The following is a 22,593-nucleotide window of genomic DNA, read 5'->3' as shown; positions in this document are numbered from 1 at the left end:
ATTACTTTACCTCACTTCCCCAAAATGGAAATTAGTCAGGAGGCCACATTTAACACTCTTAAACTTTATCATCTCTTCATAAAAAAATGGTACTTTGAATAGCATGCTGCCCTAACACCATGTAAAGAAATTGGATCACAAATAATACAAATGGTAAAGTCATGCTTAGGAAATTAGAAATGGCACTTTTGTGAAGCACAGTGAGTTTTATTTGGAGATGTCCCTTCCAAGTAATTACCACCAGTGCAATTTAAACATTTAATAGCGTCAAAACAGGGGGATAGGATGCCTTCTGACAGACAAGAGTAGAAATCCATTTGTAGCATTTGAGAGGGGCTCTAATAAGTGCCATCATTATCATTACAAGAACAAGGCATGGAGAAATGCTGAACTACTAGCTAGTTCACACAGAGCATACCTGGAAAACACCCTGTAACCACATTGCTAAAAATCACTAACTTATTTAAATAACAGAGTGAAAAAAACCACCCTCTTCAATTAATTTCTTTCTGTGTGGGGGAGATGGTGATTAAAAAAAAAAGACAAAATGGTATCTCACTGGCACATCTGCAGCAACTTGGACCACAGAGCATAAAGGCAAATGAAATCACAAAGCCAGAAACACGATAACCATCCAAGTGAAGCTTTTTCATTAAAGATAGCCCTGAACCAAAACACGATATCTGACCCTCCTCTCATCTTCACCCCCCCACAAAGCTTCAGTGGAAGTTGGAGCTGAATCAGTACTTTGCTGTTTGGACCCAGACTATTTTTCAGACTATGCTCATGATAATATGCTGAGTTAGAAGACTCCCTTTGACTCTGTGGCAATAACATTTTACTTCTCAGCTCTCATGGTAACAATTTTCTTAACTCTCAATAAAGCTAGCTTACAGGCACGGTGTTACAAAAGGCATGCGTTGGGCTCTCTTTCAGGAGGCCAATATAACCATAGGGTGACAATAGTAACTTACAAGAAGGTAGAGGCTGTAACATATGGCCTTACGAATGGTTCCCAGGAAATAAACCCATAGTTAGGGATCAGCACAGCATAAGCACCTGGCCTCTTCTCCAGCCTTATCTCCTAACACCAGGAGCAGGATGGTGGTGAGACAGCAGCTATACCATTTTTTAATAATCCTTGCCCTTGCACATGGGTGATCCCTGGGTCTTCAGGGACACCCCACCTGAGAATCTGGCCCAAACTGTCCACTGATCAACTTGTGTGTGACAGTAGAAACTTTTTATTTTCAATTGCAATGCCATGCTTGTCCTTGAAATGCTTCGTCTTGATGTTTATCAAATAAAATGTTGCTTCACTGTGACAGAAACTGATTCAAGAAACAAACCCCAACAATACTCTATTGATAGATTTAGCACAGTAGACATTTATTTTTTTTTCTCTGTCTCCTGCCTGGTATCAGCATGCTTGCCCAGATTCTGTGAATTAGCTCTCCCTTGGGAGGTGATGACTTGAAAGGAAGTGCATTACTGTGGTTGTATTTTCTGGAATGACTTTCATACAGTGTCAGCCAGTCAGGTTCATAAAAGCAGGCTGAACAGTAGAGAGGAAATATCTTAAAGATCCCTGCAAAATTTACAAACACTGTACAAGGAGAATGTTTTCACTGCACAAGGGGAGTACACCCAATCGTGGGAAATGCGTCTTTCTGTCACATATGCAATGACAAAGCTGGCAAACTCAGGGAGGTACAGATCAAATGGTGCTGTAGCTGAAATATGAAGAGCTGTCAGATTCAACAAATGCAGCAATTAGAATCTGAATCTTTATGAATTAGACCTGTAATCACTTGGTAGAAAAGTTCCTTTAAATACGAGGGGTGATAAAGAAGTTCTAAGACAGCTTTTATTTTAAAGAATAGTGTACAAACAACATTTTTATGAGCTGTCCTCTTCAAAGTGATCTCCCCCTGATGATATGCACTTGTCCCAATGTTCCTGCCACTTTCGGAAGCAATGCTGGAAGTCTTCAACTGTGAGTTTCTTGAGTTCTGCTTTCACATTCTTATGGATGGTTGGAATGTCATCAAATCTTCCTTTCAGCTTCATTTTATTTTTGGGAACAGAAAAAAATCACATGGGGCAAGGTCAGGTGAATACAGAAAGTGTGGTATCACAGGAATGTTTTTTTAGCTAAAAATTCTTGAATGGAGACAGCAGTGTGTGAAGGAGCATTGTCATGGTGCAGAAACCATCGACCATTTTCACACAGCTTGAGGTGGTTTCTTCTAACTTTATCCCTCAGTCGAATCAAAACCTCTTTATAAAAGGCCTGATAGATTGTGTGACCACTCAGTACAAATTCCTGATGAACAATACCCCAAACATCAAGTCTTAGAACTTTTTGATCAAACCATGTATATCATTTCAGAGTGGGAGGTGAGAAGACACCTTAAGGCAAGGGAAGGCAGTCTAGCCCATGGGCCAGATCCAGCCAACAGTGGACTCTGTTTCCTAGCAGCCCCTGCCCACATGGCTGGGGCCACTCCCCATGGAGACCCCAGCCACAGCTGTGCTGTGATAGTGCAAGGCTGGGGTTGCCATGGAAACCAGCCCCAGCCAGCAGGACAGGGCAGGAGGCTGCTTCGGAGCTGTTGGGATGTTGCTGCAGGGGCAGCTCTGTCTGGGGCCAGCACAGAGCCACGATCTACAGCCTGCAGGTCCTACCTGGAGCATGGAGGCTGCAGATCATGGCTGTGCCCCAGCTCTTTGCAGCGGTGACAGCGTCGTCCTGAGCCGGGGCATAGCCATGATCTGCTGCCTGCACACTTCTGCCAAGAGTGTGCAGGCTGCACATTGTAGGTCTGCACTGGCCCTGACCAAGCTGCCCCTGCCGCAAGCTCCCAGTGGCACTGCAGCAGCCCCCTGTCCTGCTCTGCTGGGTGGCCTGCCAGTGCGTATGGGGCATCCAGATCTGGCATTTTACCCACCCCTGCCTTAAGGTATTCAGTTTCCTAAGATTCTGACTTCTTCCATGTAGCACAAAATGATACGTGAGACCTAACCTCTGTTTTGTTTTTGTTGTTGACATAAGTTGCAGCAAAGTAGGTTTAGTTTGGATATCAGCAAAAACTTCTGCACTGTTAGAACAGTGAGGCAGTCGAATAGACCTTGTAGGGGAGTTGTGGATTCTCCACCACCAGAAGTGTTCAAGGAAAGGTTGATCAGCCGCTGGTCAGGGATGATCTAGGCCTATATTCTACTATGAGTATTTCCCATGCTTCTGTGCTTTGCTGGTTGTCCCTTGCCCTCCTTTTCTGTTACATGTGTCAGGGTGTTTTTAACCCTTAGTCAGAGGCATGGCGTGCTGGCTGCAGCCAAGGCTGAGGATTTTGACTGGGGTGTGCCAATGCTCTTGTTGGGACTAAAGCAACAAGTTCCTGGCTGGAGGGTCTTGCCCCTCTTCTCAGGATCAGACCAATTGCCATATTGTCAGGAAGAATTTTACCCCATAGTCAGACTGGTACAGGCTGTGGGGTCTCTTGCCTTCCTTTGTAGCAGAGTGGCATGGCCCCGCACCTGGAATTTCTTGAGCATATGTTAGAAACCTTTTATAGAATCAGGAGCTTGGCTGCCATGGTTCCCCTACTTTTCTTGTGGTAGGTTAGGGTGTTGTGTCTTTTGTTGCATCAGTAGTTGTCTTATGTCTTGTGTTGATGGTAGTTTTATGAACAGTTTATATTACGGATTGTATAAGGGCGGTTTGGATAAGGATGATCCTACCTCAGGCAGGGGAATATTGTAGATGACCTCCGGAGACCCCTTCTAGCCTTCCTTCTCTATGAAAGGTTTCTTTCCCAGATAAGGAGTTTCTTGTTTAGGAGACAAATGCTCCCGCTGCTCTATGTGTTCTATATGTGGCCCACTGGTGGGGTCCATGTGCATCTGTCATATCATGGTAACACTATTATAACAGGACTGACTAGACGGCCCTGTTCTACACAGGCTCAGAACCTCTTTTTCTTAAAGTGCAAGTAACGTACAGTCTTCAGGGGAAAAAATGTGTTATTAATGTTGTGCTTCAAGTTCTCTTTTGAAAGTCCATGATAAAGGAAGACAGCAAACTTCTGGCCAGTTTTATTTGCCTGACTAGAATCAATATCTGAGACAACTGCTTCCTGAGAACCGGGAATTTGTTTTGAGGGCTGAAATTACTGAAAGAGGGCTCAACTGTAAGCCATCTGTGATCACCTATTTTCACGGACCAATGAACATTGTAGGAATAAATGAGTTGTGCAAAAAAATTATCCAAACACTGTGATGCTGATTTCTCCTTCAGTGAAAACTGACTTGTAATGTGTTGCCACACAGCAGATGGGCAGTATTTTGTAAGTGTGCAAAATCAGCTGGGAATGAAGTTTCCTTCTGTGTCTCAGGCAGGCAGAGTTCACTGTAGGTATATAGTTTAGAGGTGCAACAGCATCTACCTTTTCCCCCGTTTGTCATGTGACTAATGTTTTCTGTTGATCTGAAGATGGCCGTGTCTGTTTACATTCACTGGTGTGATACTGAATATATTAAATGTTTTATTAACACATAGTTAATATATTCAGCACCACACCTGAGTATTCAGGTTTACACTGTAATTATCACTTTTAGAGCTATTTAGGTATGGAAATACCATGAAAAATTAAGGTTTTTTTTTTCCTTAAATGGCAATGAACACCTGTGGTGTAACTTACTCAAGGGCAGTATTTTGTTTCTTAAGCAAGTAGCTGATTCTTTCCAAGTATCACACAGATTTTGTTGTCTTGGAAACACACTTGAGGAGACTGTTTCAGTTCACTACACTTTCTTTAACCAGACCATGCATAATGCAAATAATATGAATTCAAACACCTGTGCTCTCAGCATGTGAAAAGTTTCCTTTAAATCTTCATAACACATAACAGTAAAAAGATTTGTCACTTTATCCCCAAATATTTTTTTCCTAGAAGGAGATTCATATCACTCAGTTGAGCTATTGCCACCTCCAACATTTCGGCAGGGTTCCTGAATGTCATTACTAATTTGCAAAATTCAGCAGTTTCTTTGCCATTCTTTGTCTTTCCCCTCTGCGCAAAATATTACAAAGCTCTTTCAGTGCTATGAAGAGTATGCTGTTCACGTAAAGCCTGAATGTGAAGGAAATGCTCAGACACTTTTGTATAAATGAAAGATTAAAAAAGCACGGCGTTCTAATGCCTGAAGTGTTCCACACATTCTTCTGTAACACGCCCCAACACATCCTAATTTTGTCTTTCCTAGTTCCTTTCCCTGCTATAGCCCTGATCCTAGAAAGCATTACGTGTGTGTCATTGTAGAAGGGACACACACACATTTCCCAGGCTCTTTGAAAAATCCTGGGATTCCTATTCAGAATCCTTTTAGACAGCTCAAATATCTGCTGAGCTAAGGCTGAATTTCCTAGTGATCTGAGAGAAAAAGATAAATAAGGCAGGTAACTCTGTGACAAACTAAGAGATTTTCTATTTAAAACATTTCATGGAGAAGCAGAGGGAACCTCATTGGATCAGTTACTGTAAAAGTCCAACAATATATTTCACTGTATCCTTTTGGTAGCAATTTATGCCAGAGTTAAAGCCCATGAAACCTGATTTGGTTTCTTGACCTGGGTCATAAAATTAACTGGGTCAGCACAAAAAAATGAATGATTTAATTCTGAATGTTCCCAAATATGATTTAAAATCTCATTGTGTTTAATACAAAACACAAATGTTCTCAGACTTGGAACTTCCAATTCCAATGAGCATTTAACATACACTTAGAACAAAGTCATGGTCTTTGAGTCCGAAAATGAATCACTGGAGCTATTGTTTAGTAGCCCAACATGATGAGTTATAAGTAGGTGGGATTTAAGATGCATGATGGCATATCCACTTCCTTGATTCAGTTGACCATTTCATGCATTTCTAGATGTTGCCACCTAAAAAACCAGCACTGCATTCATGAAAATCTGGCTTTTCTAGTATGTCACCCTAGGCACATTATATTCTGAAACTAAGGGTGACAAGCTGCCCTCATCTTTGGAAGTGGTTCTGTAATTTAATATAGACACACCTTCTATCAGCTTTACCCACCATATAATGCAGAGGCAGGCAAAATACAGCCCCCAGGTCAGATGTACTCTGCCAGGCCATTCTATCAGTTCCCCAGCCCAACCTGAGAGCTGCAATTCAGGTAAGAATGGGAGGTGGGGAGGGGAACTGATAGCAATTGCCCCACTCTGTGGCGCTTGTGGGACTCTGGCTCTGTGTCTCCATGTGCTGCTCCCGGCTAGACTGCCTAGCGAACCATGTGGAGGCACAGAGCCAGCCCAGCCTGATGATGCGGGACTTCCCACAGTTCTGGCACTCTAGCATGCCACTGGGCCCTAGCCATGCAGCAGGGAACTGCATGCTACTGGGATGGGCAGGGCCTGGTCAAGCTGTCTCTGTGCCGTGCTATGTGAGTCTTGGCCTTGCAGCCAGGAAGTGCACACCATAGCGTGAAGCCAGCCCGGCTCATCCTGTCACCTCCTGGCAGCAAACAGTTCCCTGCTGCATGGGCAGGACCCAGCTGAAATAATTGCCCAACTCTGTTCTAATATATAGGATATATCTATGCAAGTTGTATGTGACCATGTCTGCACAGACTTACTTGTTAAGCTTCCCCCACCACAGTTTGGATTCATATTCCTCAAATATATCCACATGTCATAGAGGCCTTGGCTTACTGGACAGACCTTAAAACTATGGTAAACCCTGCCTGTAGCGGAAGAATTAGGAAATAATTTATGGGGCTTGTCCTGTGGCCACAGATTCCCAGACTGTACTTATTTATATAGACTTCATATCACTCAATCCATTCCTAATAAGAATACGCAAAACCCAATACTGGTTTAACTCACTTCCTTATTTACAGCAAATCCTAAATAAATTAAAAGGTTGGAAGGTTGGGCATGGGAAGGGAACAGTAGAAGATGAGCAATTACTTTCTAGTCTTCAAAGAATGAGGGAGGCTTTTCATTGCATACTCAACCATTGACATACCAGGCTTATATTGATGATTTTCTTTTGAATACCTAAAGAATAGGCATTGGATGGGCTGGATTTCTCAGCCTTGCACCACCCCATCAAGAGAAAGTTGCCCTAAAGGTTCTTTTGCTGGCTCCAAGAGGATCAAGGCAAATAATACTAATAACAAAAACAGAGAAATGTAAAACAAAAGACAGATCTCTCACACTCATTTATTTCTGTGACAGCATTTAATAAAGTACAAAATTCTTCCCTCATACATGCACATCACAAAACTATGGTCTTTATTTATTTACCATCTGGCACACAGTCAACAATGTCCTTTCTTCTTATTATTTTAAATAACTAATTTCACCTTGTTCTTAGTCCTGAGAAACATGTTGATAAAACTATTTAAAATTGTTTAAGTTCCCAACAATTCACAACTATCTGCCATAAATTATGGCAGGATTTTTGGCACCTTTTGTATTTCTTCTCACGCTTATTCCAGTATTTAAAAGTGTAATTTTCAATGCTCAGTTTTAGTTTTCCCATACTTCTGCATGGTTTACACTTTCTAATACTACATTTTTTAAATTTGTATTATGCTTTCCTAATGTTTTTCGCACAAAGAAATGTAAAAGCCAATTTTGACCAACTCACAGCTGAGTTTCACAAGGTAAAGCTGTTTTGAAACTCTCTCAGAGCAAATAACAGATAATAAGACCAGAAAGAGGGAGAATAGCAACACCAATCAGTCCTGAAATCTATCTGATGATTTTTGCATTCATTTCAAAATCCCCTTAGTCATACTGTATAATATATTTTTGCATCTTTGAACAATATCAGTTGATATTAACAAAAGGCACAGAAATATTACCATTTCTAATAGACTGCTCTCATGGGCATTAAAATAAAGGATTTGCTTTGTTAGCCTTGGTATTCCAAAATACCCTCTCTGGGTAAATTAACAATTAAAGGGAAGAAGTGGAGGACTCCAAATTTCTCATTAAAATCCTTTCCTATGAAAAAAGCAGCCATTTTTATTACGAATAAAGAAGAGGTATGACCTTCAGGCAAGTATGTCACCTCTAAGTAGATATGGAAATAATACTGGAAAGTTTCCATTGGTAAATGAATTTCACTTCCTGGAATTTACTTTTGCAAAAGGTTAATCCTTGTAAGTGTTCAGGGGAGACAATCAAGCTCCTGTACATGCTAATGCATATGCTTCAGAGTTTTTGCAGCTGAGTGTAGAAAGGTCGAGGAAGTTCATCAAGTTCACATTTCAACTTGGAAAACCAAAATGAACAAAACCATTGGGTATCAACTTCACTTCAAACCAAAGTGAAAGGGAATAAAGGGCATGATCACTGAGGAAAAAAACAAAACATTAAATGAGCTGCTTCTACATTTATGCAAGGTGCTTTTAGATTTCCATAGTTTGACTCCAAGCTACAACGGAGAGGGGGTGGGCAGGGGGCCTTCTACAAAAAGGATGCTGTGGGTACATGCCTGATACAGTATTGTTGGGGTGTTGGAACAAATGGAGAGGGAGGAAATGTGCAGTGATTAGTATTACACTGAGACAGGAACAGCAGTAATGAATTCACTGCCAAGTATAACAATATTTGTGCTCAGTCTGTTAGAAAGGTATTTCTGAACCACATCCATTACCTAAGTGAGAACTGTGCAGAAGGAAATATCTCTTACTGCCAGAAAGATCAGCAAGCAGTCTGAGAGAACTGTATCACAAGGCCTTTATTCAAATTAGAGGATTTCTTAATTTGAAGTAGAGTCCTGACAGCAAGAGACTTAGCCAAATACTATGCTTTTTGAACAGATGATGGCATATATGTTTAAGATACTTCTTTTCAGAGGAAATAGCTTAGATCAGGGGTAGGCAGCCTGTGGGCTACATCTGGTCTGTGGACATGGGGCTTTGGTGGCATTCAACAGCTGGAGGCACATTTGAAGGCCTTTCTTTCGATGCTACTGCACTGACTGTGGGCACTCTACTAATGCCAGGGAAACAATCAGCAGAGGTGGTAGGGTCTTAACCTTTGCCTCCCTGTCTGCCAGGGCTGTGCAAGGCTTTGGATCACGCTTCAGATCCGGGGCTGCTTTGGATGCTTCAGAGTCTGAAGCAGCATGCCTGGAGTGAAGTGGGAGCTCAGTTAAGCTGTCCAAAGCGGTTCGGCACTTCTGAAGTGCTTCTGAAATGCTTCAGATGCTGAAAGTGAAAGTTAGAAGATGGAGGGGGAGCAGGAGAGGGAGGGAGAGTGGGGGGTAGGTGGGGGGAAGCAAGGGGGAAGACTGATGTGTAGGTGGCCAGTGAGAAAGATTTCTCTCTGGCTGCCTTTCCAATGACAGTGTCTGGGGGGAGGGACCTAGAAACAGCATAAAAGCCTCTGTTTGGAGGCATGCTGTGCCTTTTCCTAGCTTGTTCCCTCTCAGGAACTGCATGAGAAAGAACCATCAGACTCAAGCATTTCAGCTTGCTTGCTTTACTCAGTAGTTGAACTTGCCTGCTCCTTTTTGTTGTTAGAAAGGATTGAGTAGGATTTAGCATATCTTAGCTTAGCTATTCAGTTACTATTACTATTCAATTCATTTCTTTGAATTTATATTTGCTCTTTTTTTTTTTTTGTAAACGTTGAAAAAAGAAAGCAGTGTTTTCCCTGCCAGTGTGATCCATCACTGTGCAGGGAGGCACACAGATTGCATGCATGCATGCACACACACACAAACGCACACAGAGAGAGAGACATACACACACAATATAAACAAGACCAATCAGATACTCATAGGAGAAGAACACAGACAAACAGACAGCACACAATTTTTACATAACTCTTAACACTGAAGCAAAAAATCAAAGAAGAGGCCAGTGTACATATGCAACAGGGGGAATGAAACGCACAATACAAAAGGATTGACACACACAGACCTTTTGCAGCACAGGAAAGATCAATATGAAGTGTGCTGGAAAGGCAGGTGGCAGGCCTTCTGGCAGGGGAGGGAGAGGGGGTAGGTGGGGAGCTGCAAGCCCCGCCCCCACCAAAAACAGACACATTCTCTTCCCAAGCAGCCATGACATCAGTGCTGCCAGTGGAAGCAAAGAGGTGGGAACAGTGTCTGCACCTGCACCACCTCCACTCAGTCCCAAAGTAGGCACCAGCAGTAGAATCACTGTGTCCTCCACCCCAATTTCATCTCTCAGCATGAGCCTCCCACTGCCAGAGCAGGAGCTGGACCTGGAACCAGGGATGCTGAGTGCGCTGGCTCAAGCAATTCTGGGGACTGAGGGGGAATCAGAGTTTGTGCTCTGCACCCCTCAAATTCCCCCTAGACCCAGCTGTCCTCCAGAAAGCAGCACTTCAGAGGAGGCTGAGGTTGTGGAGGCAAGTGGCTCAACTGAGGCAGCTCCTCCTCCTGTTAAACCTCAGCCTGCTGAGGAGTGAGATAAGGCAGGATTCTCACCCTCAACCCAGAAGCAGGGGAGTAGTGTAGTGTGGGAGTATTTTGAGCTGGCAGATGATCCCAGGTTTGCCATCTGCCAGCACTGCCAAAGGCACATAAGCTGTGGCAAGGATGTGAGACACTTTTCCACCACAGCGATGCTGCTGCATCTGAGGAGGCAGCAACCCCTTTCCCTTCTTCCTGCTCAGTGTGAGTGTGCCGAAAGGGAAGTCCCCTGCTCGCTCCAAAGCCCCCTCCCCTCCAAAGCAGAGGCAGGCCACTCTGGACATGTGAGGGAAAGGTGGACAGAAAGGGGGGCATGTTCCCAAGGTGAGCAAGATCACCCAGACCACTGGGGAGATGCTTGCTCTGGATAGCCAGCCCTTCTCTCTAGATAAGCGGCCAGGATTCAGGCAGTTCATAGCACTTCTGGCCCCATTTTGCAAAGTGCCTGCATGCACCATCTTTAGCTGGTGCCCTCCCTGTATGAGGCATGCAGGGAGTACTTGAGGGAGGGGCTACACTAGACAGGGCTGCAGGTAGCCTTGCACTTCACCTCCAACATCTAGAGCAGCCGGAGTGCCAATCATGTCTACCTCTCCCTCACAGGGCACTGGTAAGATCAGTCAGGCTGTTGGTGGGCTCTACCGCAAACTGAGGTGCTGGATGAGTCCAAAGGCAGATCATGGGGGCCATGAACCACATGATTCAGGGGTGGCTCATTGGGCAGGTCAACCTCATTCACGGGTCCATGGTCACCAACAACAGGGCCAATATGATGAAGGCTGTCCATGTTGTCAACATCAGGGCTGCTGGTGCTGGAGCCGCCACCACTACTGCTACCAGTGAGCTGATTTCAAAATGCAGAAACGTGGCGGACTACTTCCACCATCAGGGGGGCCAAGATGCTGCAGGACAAACAGGCAGAGCTGATCATCCCACAGCACAGAATCATACAGGATGTGAAGACTCGGTGGAACTCCACATACCTGATGCTCCAAAGGTTGGTGGAGCAACAGAACACCATCCATGAGATGGCCTTGCTTGGGGGGATTGGGATCAGTGCCCCACTGAACAGAGCTGAGTGGAGTACCATCTCCCAGATCTTGGCGGTCCTCAAGCCCTTCCTCAAGGCCACCGAGACCCTTAATGCTGGCGATGCTCTCCTCAGCCAGGTGATCCCCCTAGTGAGGGAACTGGAGAACAAAATGGAGAAGTTCTAGGGGATCAATGTTCCTGGCTGGGGCAGGCTGCTGTCATGAGACATGCAGGCACTGGTAAGGCAGCTGAAGGCCATCAGGAGATGGCTGGATCCCTTGCAGTCCAGTATGGTCTGCATGATGGCGGGCATGTGTGACCAAGGGTGAAGGGGAGCATGTGCACTGGCAGCCCCAAAACCCTTGATCACTGGATGCAGGTGCTGGTCAACAAAGTCAGGGAGGCCGAAGTGCAGAGGTGAGGGGATGTGGAAGAGGTGGATCTACTTTCCCGTACCAGCACTCCCAGCACCAGCACCAACGCCAGCACCAGCCAGTCTCCTCCATGCCAGCCACTGCCAATGTGGGCCATGGGCAAGGCTTCAATGCTGGGGTCCAAACACATCAGACCCCAGCCTCAGGCAGACAGTGCTGAGGCTTCAGTGGCTACCTATCTCACTGAGGATGTGGAGCCACTGGACTGCGACCCCTTGGCATACTGGGCAAACCGCAGCCAGATGTGGCAGGATCTGGCCATGGTTGCCTGGCAACACCTGTCCTGTCCACCAACCAGTGTTCCAAGCAACAGGGTGTTCAGCATTGCTGAGGATGTTGTGACACCCTACTGCACCTGCTTGGATCCTGCTTTGGTGGAGCAGTTGGTGTTCCTAAAGGTGAACCTCCCACTGCTGGGGTTCCCCAAGCTCCACCTCCAGACGGGGTGAGTGCCACCCTCCTCACTCTGTCTGCACTAATTTCCTTTTTTGAGTTTTTTAAAAGCTGAATAATGCCCTGCTATCAGCTGGAGGGGCACTAACTGCATGACCAGCCAGAAAGGGAAGAACATGTCCCTGCTCATTCTCCTGCCAGGGCAAACTTGGAGGTATGGGATTGGGGCTATGGGAAAGGAAGAGGCCCCAGGTCCTGGGCATGACCGCTAAAACTGAACCCTGCCAGAGTAAGGAGTCCTGGTGGGATTGCTAGTGGTGAGGCAGCCCCGTAAATGCCAGGACCAGCGATCCCCTGGTGAAAGGCAGGTAGGAGGTATCATAACCTCCAGCTACTGCATGCACACAAAAAGCCCTGGCTGGGAAACGCCCAGACCTGTCATGTCTTTGACAGGCCTGATGCTTGCTAGTTGCAGTGCAGCTGTGAGGCTCCTGGTGAGCTCAACTTAGCTGCCCGGGATGCCAGCGTTAGGGTTGAAAACTCCTTTGTCAGGCTGAGGAAGTATCTGTAGTTGATCCTGGATGGAAGGAATAGTAAAAGAGCCAGAGGCTGTCCTGGCCCGTAATACCAGCAAGAAAGCCAGTCAGTGAAAATGGAAATGGAGGCGTCAGGGGGTGAGGGAGATAGATGGCAGATTTTGTATTTTGAACTGTAGAAAGTTGGCTTCAGTTCTGGTGATGAGGTTAGGTGCTTGTTTGAATGTACAAACCACTTTTCAGAGCTGGGCCTATGAACAGCATTTCATCAGCTTTCTAGGTAGTAGGTACAGAAACTCTTGGACTCAATATACACAGTGTAATTCTGGCACACTGCAACCTGCTGGACATCTGACACCCCAGGCACCTCTGCAGTTTTACCTGTGCTGCCACATCCCCCTTTCCCCTCCTACCCCCCACCTGAGCCTGTCCCACCCCCCATGATGCCTGCAGGTACTTCCTCAGCCTAACAAAGGGGTTTTCAACCCTAAAGCTTCCAAAGATATATTTTTTAAGTACTCCTTTTTTTTCATAATACACATATTGACATAAAAACACAAGATGAGCCATCATACACAGTGAATAACATCATATGTCCAACACAACACAACACACCACAACACAAGATCTTTACTTCCTGCTGTCAATTCCTTTATAGAAAGAAAGACTCTGTGACAGTTCTGTTTGGGGACCTTTGATGCTACTGGTTTTGAGCCAGGTAAGTTATTTTACCTGTTGTTATGTAAAATGGAGGACTGGCATGAAGCTGTAGGGGAGGAGGAGACCTCACTGGGCACACTGCCATGTTGTGTTGAGGCCCCGGTGCCAGGAAGGGTGCACCTTAACACACACACACAATGTCACCCACCCACAACACGAGTTTTGCCTGTCAGCAGCTTGAGGTGCAGGGCCTCAGATGACAGATTCCAACAGCAAGATGCACACAGCTGGCAGGCTATGTGGCCTGGCAGGGCCCAGCACTCAGGCCTGCACTACATTTCACCCCCCTGTGCCCCAAGCCAGACACAGTCGCCCAAGCACCCACCCACATCACGAGTTTTGCCTGTCAGGAGCTTCGGGTGCAGTTCGCCCCAAACCCCTGCACCAATCTTCTTGAAACTTGGAAGGCTTTTGGTCTGAGCAGGGGCCACTGCCCCTGCAGTTTTCAGCCCACTGTGCCTTAACACACACAGGGTCATCTGTGTCATGAATTTTGCCTTTCAGAAGCTTTGGGTGCAGGTCCCCCCGCAAACCTGAACACCAATCTTCTTGAAACATGGTAGACTTTGTGGACTCACCAGGGGCTACCATCTCTGAAGTTTTCATCCCCCTGTATTGTAACATATAGAAGTGACAGGAGTTTTCCTTTCAAGAATTTGGGTTGCAGTTCCTCCCAAACCCCTGCATGGATATTCTTGAAGCTTGGCAGACTTCATGATCTCAGCAGTGGCTACCACCCCTGCAAGTTGCACCCAAATTGGAGATAAAACAACAAAGTTATAGATATTTCATTGATTCCCCATTACAGTCTATAGCTGGATCTCCAAAGTGGCTTCAAAGCTTCAGAGCCGCTTTGGCCGGATCGAAGCAGCAAACCGATCCAAAGCTCCAGACCAGATCACTGCCATCTGAAGTGGTCAGATCCAAAGCCGTATCAAATCACTGCTGACTCACACAGGCCTAGTGGCTACGTTCTATCCTGTTGGGGTATATGTTCCAGGTTTCACTCCCTCTGTAGTAGAGGGAGTAGATGAGTCTAAAATGATGAGTAACTAATATGTACAGGCCTCAAATGAAAGCAGTTTCCCCGTCAGTCAGTTTTCTGTATGAATGCAAAAATGATAAGTAATAATAAAAAGAAGATCAGTATATCACTCATTCAAATAGATTTGTTGTCCCTAGTTTGGCTGAACATGGTAACTTTCCTCTGTTTTCTGGTCTCCTGCCACCGAAGAGAAAATCAAATATCACTGCTAAAAATGTACTCATGGTTCTCAGAGCACTTTGCAAAAGTAGGTGATGTTCATTATGCCTATTTTCACAAATGTGAAAACAAGGCATAAAAATATTACCTCATCCAGTGAATGAACAGCGTAGCCAGAAATAACACACGTCTTGACTGCCAATTCAGCGCTTAAACCAAGTCACCAAGCTTATACTGGACTGAGCAATGTACTGGAGAATATACTAAGAAGAACAATCTTTCTCTGACATAATAATACCCCTTCCCTGTCTGTAGTTTCTAATGAGGGATCAGATATTGGGACAAATGTTTTTTGTGATTTAAACAAAACCATGGGAAATTAAAATTATTGCCTGCTGTAGGGAAAACAGATTGTCAGCAATGCAGAGAGCAGCAAGACACTATCAATGCTTTTAAGAATTTGCTGCATGACACATGACCAGATAAAACACTTATTTGTTCATTTATATCAAATATTGCTGCCAAAGTGACATGTGAAGGAAGTGTGAGAGTTATGCCAGCGATGTTGCCTGCTGAATATTTGTCATAAATATTATATGTTATTAGTTATGGTTGGTGTTGAAGCACAGCACAGATCTAACAAATTTAACTCTCTTGCTATGAAGAGTTCGGGATTGGTTTAAAAAACAAAACCCTTTTACAGAGTCACAAGTTAATTAAACCACGCAAGTGTGAAAAATAAAGCATCAAACTCTGTGCTAGTTTCAAACATGCAAAGGGCTTCCTTAGTCTTATGCTAATTTGGCAGGAAAATAATCTTAGTATTATTGACCTGTTGCATCCCCCAACAAATCCTGATCTTTGATTGTAAAACTCAGAGAAAGAATTCCTGCAAAGTAGCTACAGTAAAAAACCCAGTTGGTTTCTCTCTAGACTCCTAAACATTGTGAAATTTGGACTGGCACCATTATTTCCAGCATGCAGTGATATACACATGCCTTTTCAAACTAGGAAGGAAGGGGGGAATAAAATAAAAACCTCTTATAGTAAAGCAATTTTCCCACATCCCAGATGAAAAGTGATCATGTATAAAATGTATTTTAGTCACTCCAATGGCCTGAAATAATTTGGAAACTTCACCATTAGCCTAATATTGTATTTCACTGTATCTTGGCTCCCTTGAAGAAGATTCCTATGTACCATCTTGCATTAATGCTATTATTGTTCTTGAGCCTCAAGGTTATTATTTTGAGTAAATACATTTAACATAAAATGATGGAAAACAGGAAACTGTACTATACCTGTTGATATTTTATTGTAGGACAATTTGTAACTTTCAATAAAATATTTTCAGAAAGAGACTCCATAAGTTTAACTGTGGTTTTTTTTCCAGTCTGCTGGGGATTATTTCAACCAGCAGGTATAAAATGAGAAGCAAGCTAGAAGTACTACAGGTTGTTATTCTTGATGTTCCTGTAACACCTTATGGATTTCTGAACTCGATTCCCATTGTTATGAGTAGTTGTACATCATGATTTTGTCCCTGTACAGTTTTTCACCCATAAATTAGCACAGCATGTATGTGCCATTCTCAAAAACTAGTGCAGTGTGTATTGCATTCCTGTTACAGCAGCTGAGACTTCTGACAAAACAATTCTGAACAAAGATTATGCTGCTACAGCAGTTTTAACATGGAAGAGGCATTGCTCTCAGTGGTGCGGTAGCCCCCAGGAAATGCCAGGACAGTTACCACCCTGGTGAAAAGTGGGTCAGGGTGCCTTAACCCCTAGCCCCCACAACTGGGTGAATTACCGCTTGTTTGAAGGGCCTGGAGGGTGGACCCCCAAAGAGAGAGAAAGGGCCATAGACTCATACTCATGCCTGTCTGGGTTTCCCTTGATTGGTCAATGCTGGGGCCAGGACTGGAAAGGTCAAAAGGCCAGGGGCTGACTGTGAGGAATACCCAAGAGCTGCACATCTGGGGTTCCAACTGGCCTGGAGGTAGGCCAGGGCTAGTGAGCTAAAGGTCCTGGGGGAACCACACCCAAAGGGGAACCGGTTCAGGGAGCTATGCTGCCTAGTATGAAGGCAGATAAGACTGAACCCCACCTGGATTCCTCTCCTCAGACAATTAGGAGGATTATGGGGCCGGGGGGGGGGAGGGGGACAATGATTATGATAACACTTAGATGCCATCTGCAAAGCTTGGGCTGTGGTGTAAGGGAGGAAAGGAGCCCCAGATAGTGCTCCCTGGCATTGGGGCAGGAAATGAACAGCCTCTGGTTTAATTACATCATTAACTAATTAATTCCAACAAGGCGTGGTGGGTGAGAACATGGGCAGCTAGCCCAGAAACAGGTGGGCAAGCCACAGTTAAATCGACCCCGAAAAGGCCTTCTGTTACAAGCCACAAATAATGAAAATACAAATATAAAGGAGGATGCTATAAAGTAACTTAAACAACTGAAAAATATGACCCCCATGGCAGAGAAAAAAGGTTACATATGGGGGGGGATGCTTAATTTTAAGTGCTGTACAGCTGGGACTGTTAGAGAAAATACTGAACAACTGACTCTTTCAACTCAGGTAAATTCTCTCCTACAGCTAGGCACAGAGTTGCACATAAATTGGTTAAAGTGATCGGAACCTGGTTTAAACTTGTAACAGAACAGAACTTTAGTGCACATACACTAGTTTCAAAATGGCTGAAACTGGTTTAAGATAGAACTGGTTGAATATAGTGTCAGACTTAAGTGATTGAGGTCAAACCAGTTTCTGAAACTTGTGTCCCTGAACCCTTCCTGGTTCAAGTTAAATCGGAGTCCCCCAGCATTCTTTGCAGCCGTGGGCTAGGCTGTACTGTCTGCTCCAGACAGCAGAGTTATCCCTGCCCCTCTGCTACTGAACCAGAACAATGAGGGCTAGCTCACTGGCTGGCTTGCTGCCCCTCCCCACCCACCCCAGGCAAACCTCAGCTGGCACCTGGGGCAACGGAAGGGGTTCAAATTCACTTTTCCCCAAGTACAGAGTTGCTCTGCCCTGCTGGTTTACTTAGTGCTGGTTGTGACTATGGACTACAAATCCCCAAGGCACCTGGAAGCATGAAGAAGAAGTGAAAAGCAACTCTGCAGAGTTCTGCTGCTGTGATTTTGGACTGCAAATCCCAGAGACCTTGGGGGAGCAGGAAGATTAAATGAACACAGAGCCCATGCTGTGTTTATAGATCTTCAGTTTGTAGTTTTTTCAGAGAGAGAACTATTCTTTTTCAAGCTTTTATGAATTCAATGCCACTGCCTTTCCCCCTCCACTCAGGCAGATATGGGGTGGGGCCTGGCCATGCCCCCTGTGTTCCAGACCTTACTTCAGGTTCCCTCCCCTTCACAGCTACTATTTTTTTGCTAGTGGGGAAATATCTTTACAGCACATTCTTAGTCAAGATGGGTTTAGATTGGCTTCAAGAAAAAATACAAATCATCCTACAATCAACAGTACTAGATAACCTGGAACCTGTTCACATAACTGCAATCCTAAAGTAAATTAGGTGTCAATAAACAAGTGTTTTCCTATAAGCCAGTGTGCCCATCTGGCCTCAAGCATCCGGTCACGTGCTGCTTGGGCCTGGATGTTCGATGGTGCTCATCTGTCCGTCCCCGATGTTCCACTGAGTGGGTGTCTCCCTCCGGTGTAATCTTTCCCCAATCTCACCTGCCACTACTTTGGATCTTGTTCCAGTGGTGGGTGTCCGACCACTGGGGGTCTCTTGATTATGGTATGTCTGTCTGGTGATCTTCTGTGAGGCTCCACCTCCTCTCTGCCTTGCCCTTACACCCTTGATGGGTTCCAGATGTCCTTCAGCCAGTTCCCTGACTGTTGAGGCCCCACGTATGTTTACAGAGACGGTCTTATTGGCCTGCTGGACCTAACCATCAATCTACACTGTGTGCCTCGCAGCTGCCTATCCTCCCTTGAGGCTGTAAACTCCCTTCAGGTTTAAACAACACTTGGGTTCCACACACCCTGCACCACAACCCCTCCACTAGTGGGAAACGTAAAATACAAACAACAAAAAAACCCACTGAGATATTGAGAGAGGCCCGCTGCCCCTTATCACTTGCTTCCTTGGCCTACCCACCAACGCTGGGCCCCAGGTACCCAAGGCCCCTATTTGGTCCTAAAATGGGTCAGGGCTAGACTGCAGGCTACTGCATCCTCTTTACTCTTTGCCCAGCCTGTGGGTTTGCTGGACCCGCAGTGGTCCTTCTCCATGTGCCTGCCCCATGTCCCCCATCGGGGCGGCTCTATGCCATTGGGCCCATATTCCTCAGTCCCTCACACTGCTTGTGCCCTTCATCTCCCACCTGGGGCACCTCCTCGAGCCCTCTGGAGCCCTAAATGGTCCCACCCGTTCTAGCATCTTGGTATCTGCTGGACCCTCCGGCTCCTTGGCAGTAACCCCTGGCATTGAGCTCCTCCTTCTCCTCTCTGTCTTCCAATCTGGGTCCCCGGTCCGGAAGAGATGCCTCTTGTTCCTTGCTTCCTGCGCTGCCGCCGGCAGCGTCTTTCCCATGGTGGGCTTTGCTGCATCCTCCCGTGCTGGGAGAGGCAACTTCCCACACTTTTTCCTCCCGTAGGGGCTCAGGGAGAAACTTCCCTGCTGGCGCTCCTGCGGGTCTCTCCCCCACTTCCTTGCCGGCAGCTTCTTTTATCCCCACCGACCAGCTCCTGTGGCTGACGTCATTGGCCAGCCACAACTGTATAAAGATGCAGCTAACGAGCCACGCGGATCCCACCTCCAGCTCCGGCTTCACTGCAGGTAAGAAATTTTAATTTTCTTTTCTTTTACTTTTGTTTTCTTCTGAGGGTTCCTGACCGTGGGGATCCCTCCTGGCTCTTTGGGGTCTTCCCCTCTATTCCTCCCTGTGACAGCCAGTTTTAAGCAAGTCACAGCAGAGGATTCAAGGGACTAGTAATGGGGTGTGGAATACATTCTGATGGTGAATAAATCAGCTATATCAAACTGTGTTTTTACCAGTCTAAGAGAAACACTGATTACAGTCATTACTATAATTTGCGGTACAGTTTGGCATTTATGTTAACTGGGCTCGGAAGACATGCCAACACCAGGATGCATTACATTCAGCTTATTTTATGTGCCTAATTTCATCTACATATCTAGAATTTGTGGCAGTTTGATTTTTTTATTTCTCTGTGCATGTGGACCTGATGGAAGCAAAATAGAGGAGGGGCACCTTCCAACTTTTGAATCAATATCTTAGTAGTTAAAGCACTTACTCAGCAAGCACAACCACCAGGTTTTGTGTTTCTGCTCTCACTCACAGTAGGTTTCAATTGCACCTCCCACTTCCCAGGACAGTGGTCTAGCTATCAGCCTACAGGTTAGACCAGGGATGGGCAAAATGGCGGATCTGGCTGGCAGCAAACTCCATTTCCCAGCAGCCCCTTCCTTCATGGTAGGAGCTGGTTTTCATAGAGACCCCAGCAGCCATTCTGTGATAGTGTGAGGCTGGGGTTGCCATGGAGATCAGACCCAGAAGCACTTGAAGGGCACACAGCAGGGCACGGAGCTGCTCTGGAGCTCAGCTGGGATCTTGTGGCAGTGACAGTGTAATCCAGAGCCAGGGCAAATCTGCAGCCTGCATGCTCCAAGTAGGGATGTGCAGAGAGTAGATTGTGGCTCTGCCCCAGCTTCTTGCAGCAGTGACTGCATGGTCCAGAACTGGGCAAAGCCATGATCCACTGACTGCACATCCCTGCCTGCAGCAGGCAGGCTGCAGATCACAGCTCTGCCCTGGCTCTGGACCACATTTCACTGCTGTAAGATCTAAGACTGGGTCTGAAGCAGCTCCCCACCCTGCTGTGTGGCCTGCCAGGAGGCATTTGGGGGAGCTATAGCCACCCCAAAATTCCCCATAGTCCTCCATAGCCCCCTTTCCCAGAGGAACCACTGCCTCTGTCCACTCTGCACAGGCAGCAGCAGCTGAGCCTGCCCTGTTTCTGCCTGCAGCACAGACCCTGCTTGACCCCCCTACCAGGAAGAGGCTGGTGCTGGGGTATCCATGGAAACTGACCCCTGCCATGTGGGCAGGGGACGCTGGGAAATGGAGTCCACTGCCAACTGGATCCAGCCTGTGGGCCAGATTTTGCCCACCCCTGAGTTAAACAGTAGTACCCTAACCCCTGCACTCCAGCCCTCCTCTTAAATCTGACTCACCCCCACCTTGCATTTAACAGTTACTGAATACAATGGATAGGAAGTGATAGGGGAGTTTCTGTCCAACTGGAATGAGGGCTTAAGTGACAACCCAGCTCCCACCCCACCTGCAATCCAGGGCAATATCTGTCTTTCTTAGCTACATCCCCCTCTATGTTGTTTTCTTCATCCTGGGCATTCTTTTGGCTGTCTAAGTAGTCATCCTCAATAGGAGGGTGGGGAACGGTCTGGCTAATGCTTAACCTGTTATCTGCTGATTAGAGTACTGTGTTGGGAAGCAGGAGGTGCAGGTTCAGGCCCTCTCTAGGTGAGAGAAGCCTAGGATTTGACCAACCTGTTCCATGTACAAAGGCCCTAACCACCTGGTCACAGCATGGGAAAGTTGTCATCCTCTACTGGTATCTAATACCCACTTGCCATGGGCTTTTGCCCAGCTGCAGTTTTGGGACTTACCTGACCTTGTGAGCATGCTGAGCAAGTGTATGTTGTCATGTACCTACTGGCCAGAGTATGCAATAGAGAGCATGCTCGGGGGGGGAGGGGGTGCACACTTGTATGCCCAGAGGTGAACTGAAAACCGTGGAAGGTATACTGATACTATATGGTACAGGGAAATCTACTGATTCTCAGATTCAGACATGCTTAAACAAATGGAGAAAACAGCTACAATTGCCCTCTCTTTGTCTATTAAATGCAACACTCCATTTGGGTGCCTGGCCAAAATGTTTCTGTTTTATTATTATTTTAAAAAAAGAGTCAAAGCTAGAATTTTTTTGGAAAGTATCTCTTCTGTGAGTATGTATGTCTACACTGAAATGTCAGTAAACTTTCTCCTCCCCTCTAAATTAGAAGATACCATAGCACACAGTTCTGAAACTCCTGTATCCCATTCTCCAGACACATCAATTAATCTGATGTGTTTTGTGCTACAACTTGCCTGTTTGCTGCCAGAAATTATCTGCTTGATCCAGATTGCTAAATAATTTCAATTGTATTAGATAAATTAAAAGCAGTGAGGAGATAAGACTTTTCCCTCCTACCTCGAGGCTCCTTTATCAGAAATCCAATCCAGTGTGAATTCTGGAGATGTATTATGATAAAGGCCAGCTCCACTTCTGTTATTTCAATGTTTTCCCTTCTTCTGAAGACAATGAACTTGCCTGAGTTCATGGAAAGGTGCAGGAGTAATCATGGGATTGTATTTTTGTACTCAAGTCGATAAGATATTTATGAGTTAAACCTCTAACCTGTGGCGGGCCAGTAGGAGGCACTTCTGTGTTGAGCCACCCACCTCACTCCACCCGACCACCTTCCAGGCTCCAAGTGCCTCCCTAGGGGTGCCTTGTGTCAGGCTGACCCTCTTACTGGAGCTCACTCACTAGCCTAGGGGTAACGTAAGCTGCCACCACCCCGAAGGGACTCTCTCAGACCTGTGTCCTCGGGGAAACACAGGCCTAATAGTCTAATGGGTACTTGACCCAGTACAAGCACTTGGGCCACTTCCCCAAATCAGAGGCCAAAAAGGGAAGTCTCCCTTAGTCCACAGACCTAAGGGGCC

General features: G+C 45.8%; 1 protein-coding gene across 8 annotated transcripts in view; it reads right to left on the bottom strand.

The window, feature by feature from the left end:
- Nucleotides 1-22,593, bottom strand: part of ARHGAP24 (Rho GTPase activating protein 24) — a 413,576-nt gene that overhangs the window by 127,809 nt on the left and 263,174 nt on the right. The window lies entirely within an intron of this gene.

This window comes from Crocodylus siamensis, chromosome 2 (genome assembly GCF_052110815.1).
Source record: "Crocodylus siamensis isolate JL-2025a chromosome 2, ASM5211081v1, whole genome shotgun sequence".
NCBI classification, from domain to species: domain Eukaryota; kingdom Metazoa; phylum Chordata; order Crocodylia; family Crocodylidae; genus Crocodylus; species Crocodylus siamensis.
The sequence above is the reverse complement of the archived record's forward strand: the minus strand, read 5'-3'. Positions and strand labels throughout refer to the sequence as shown.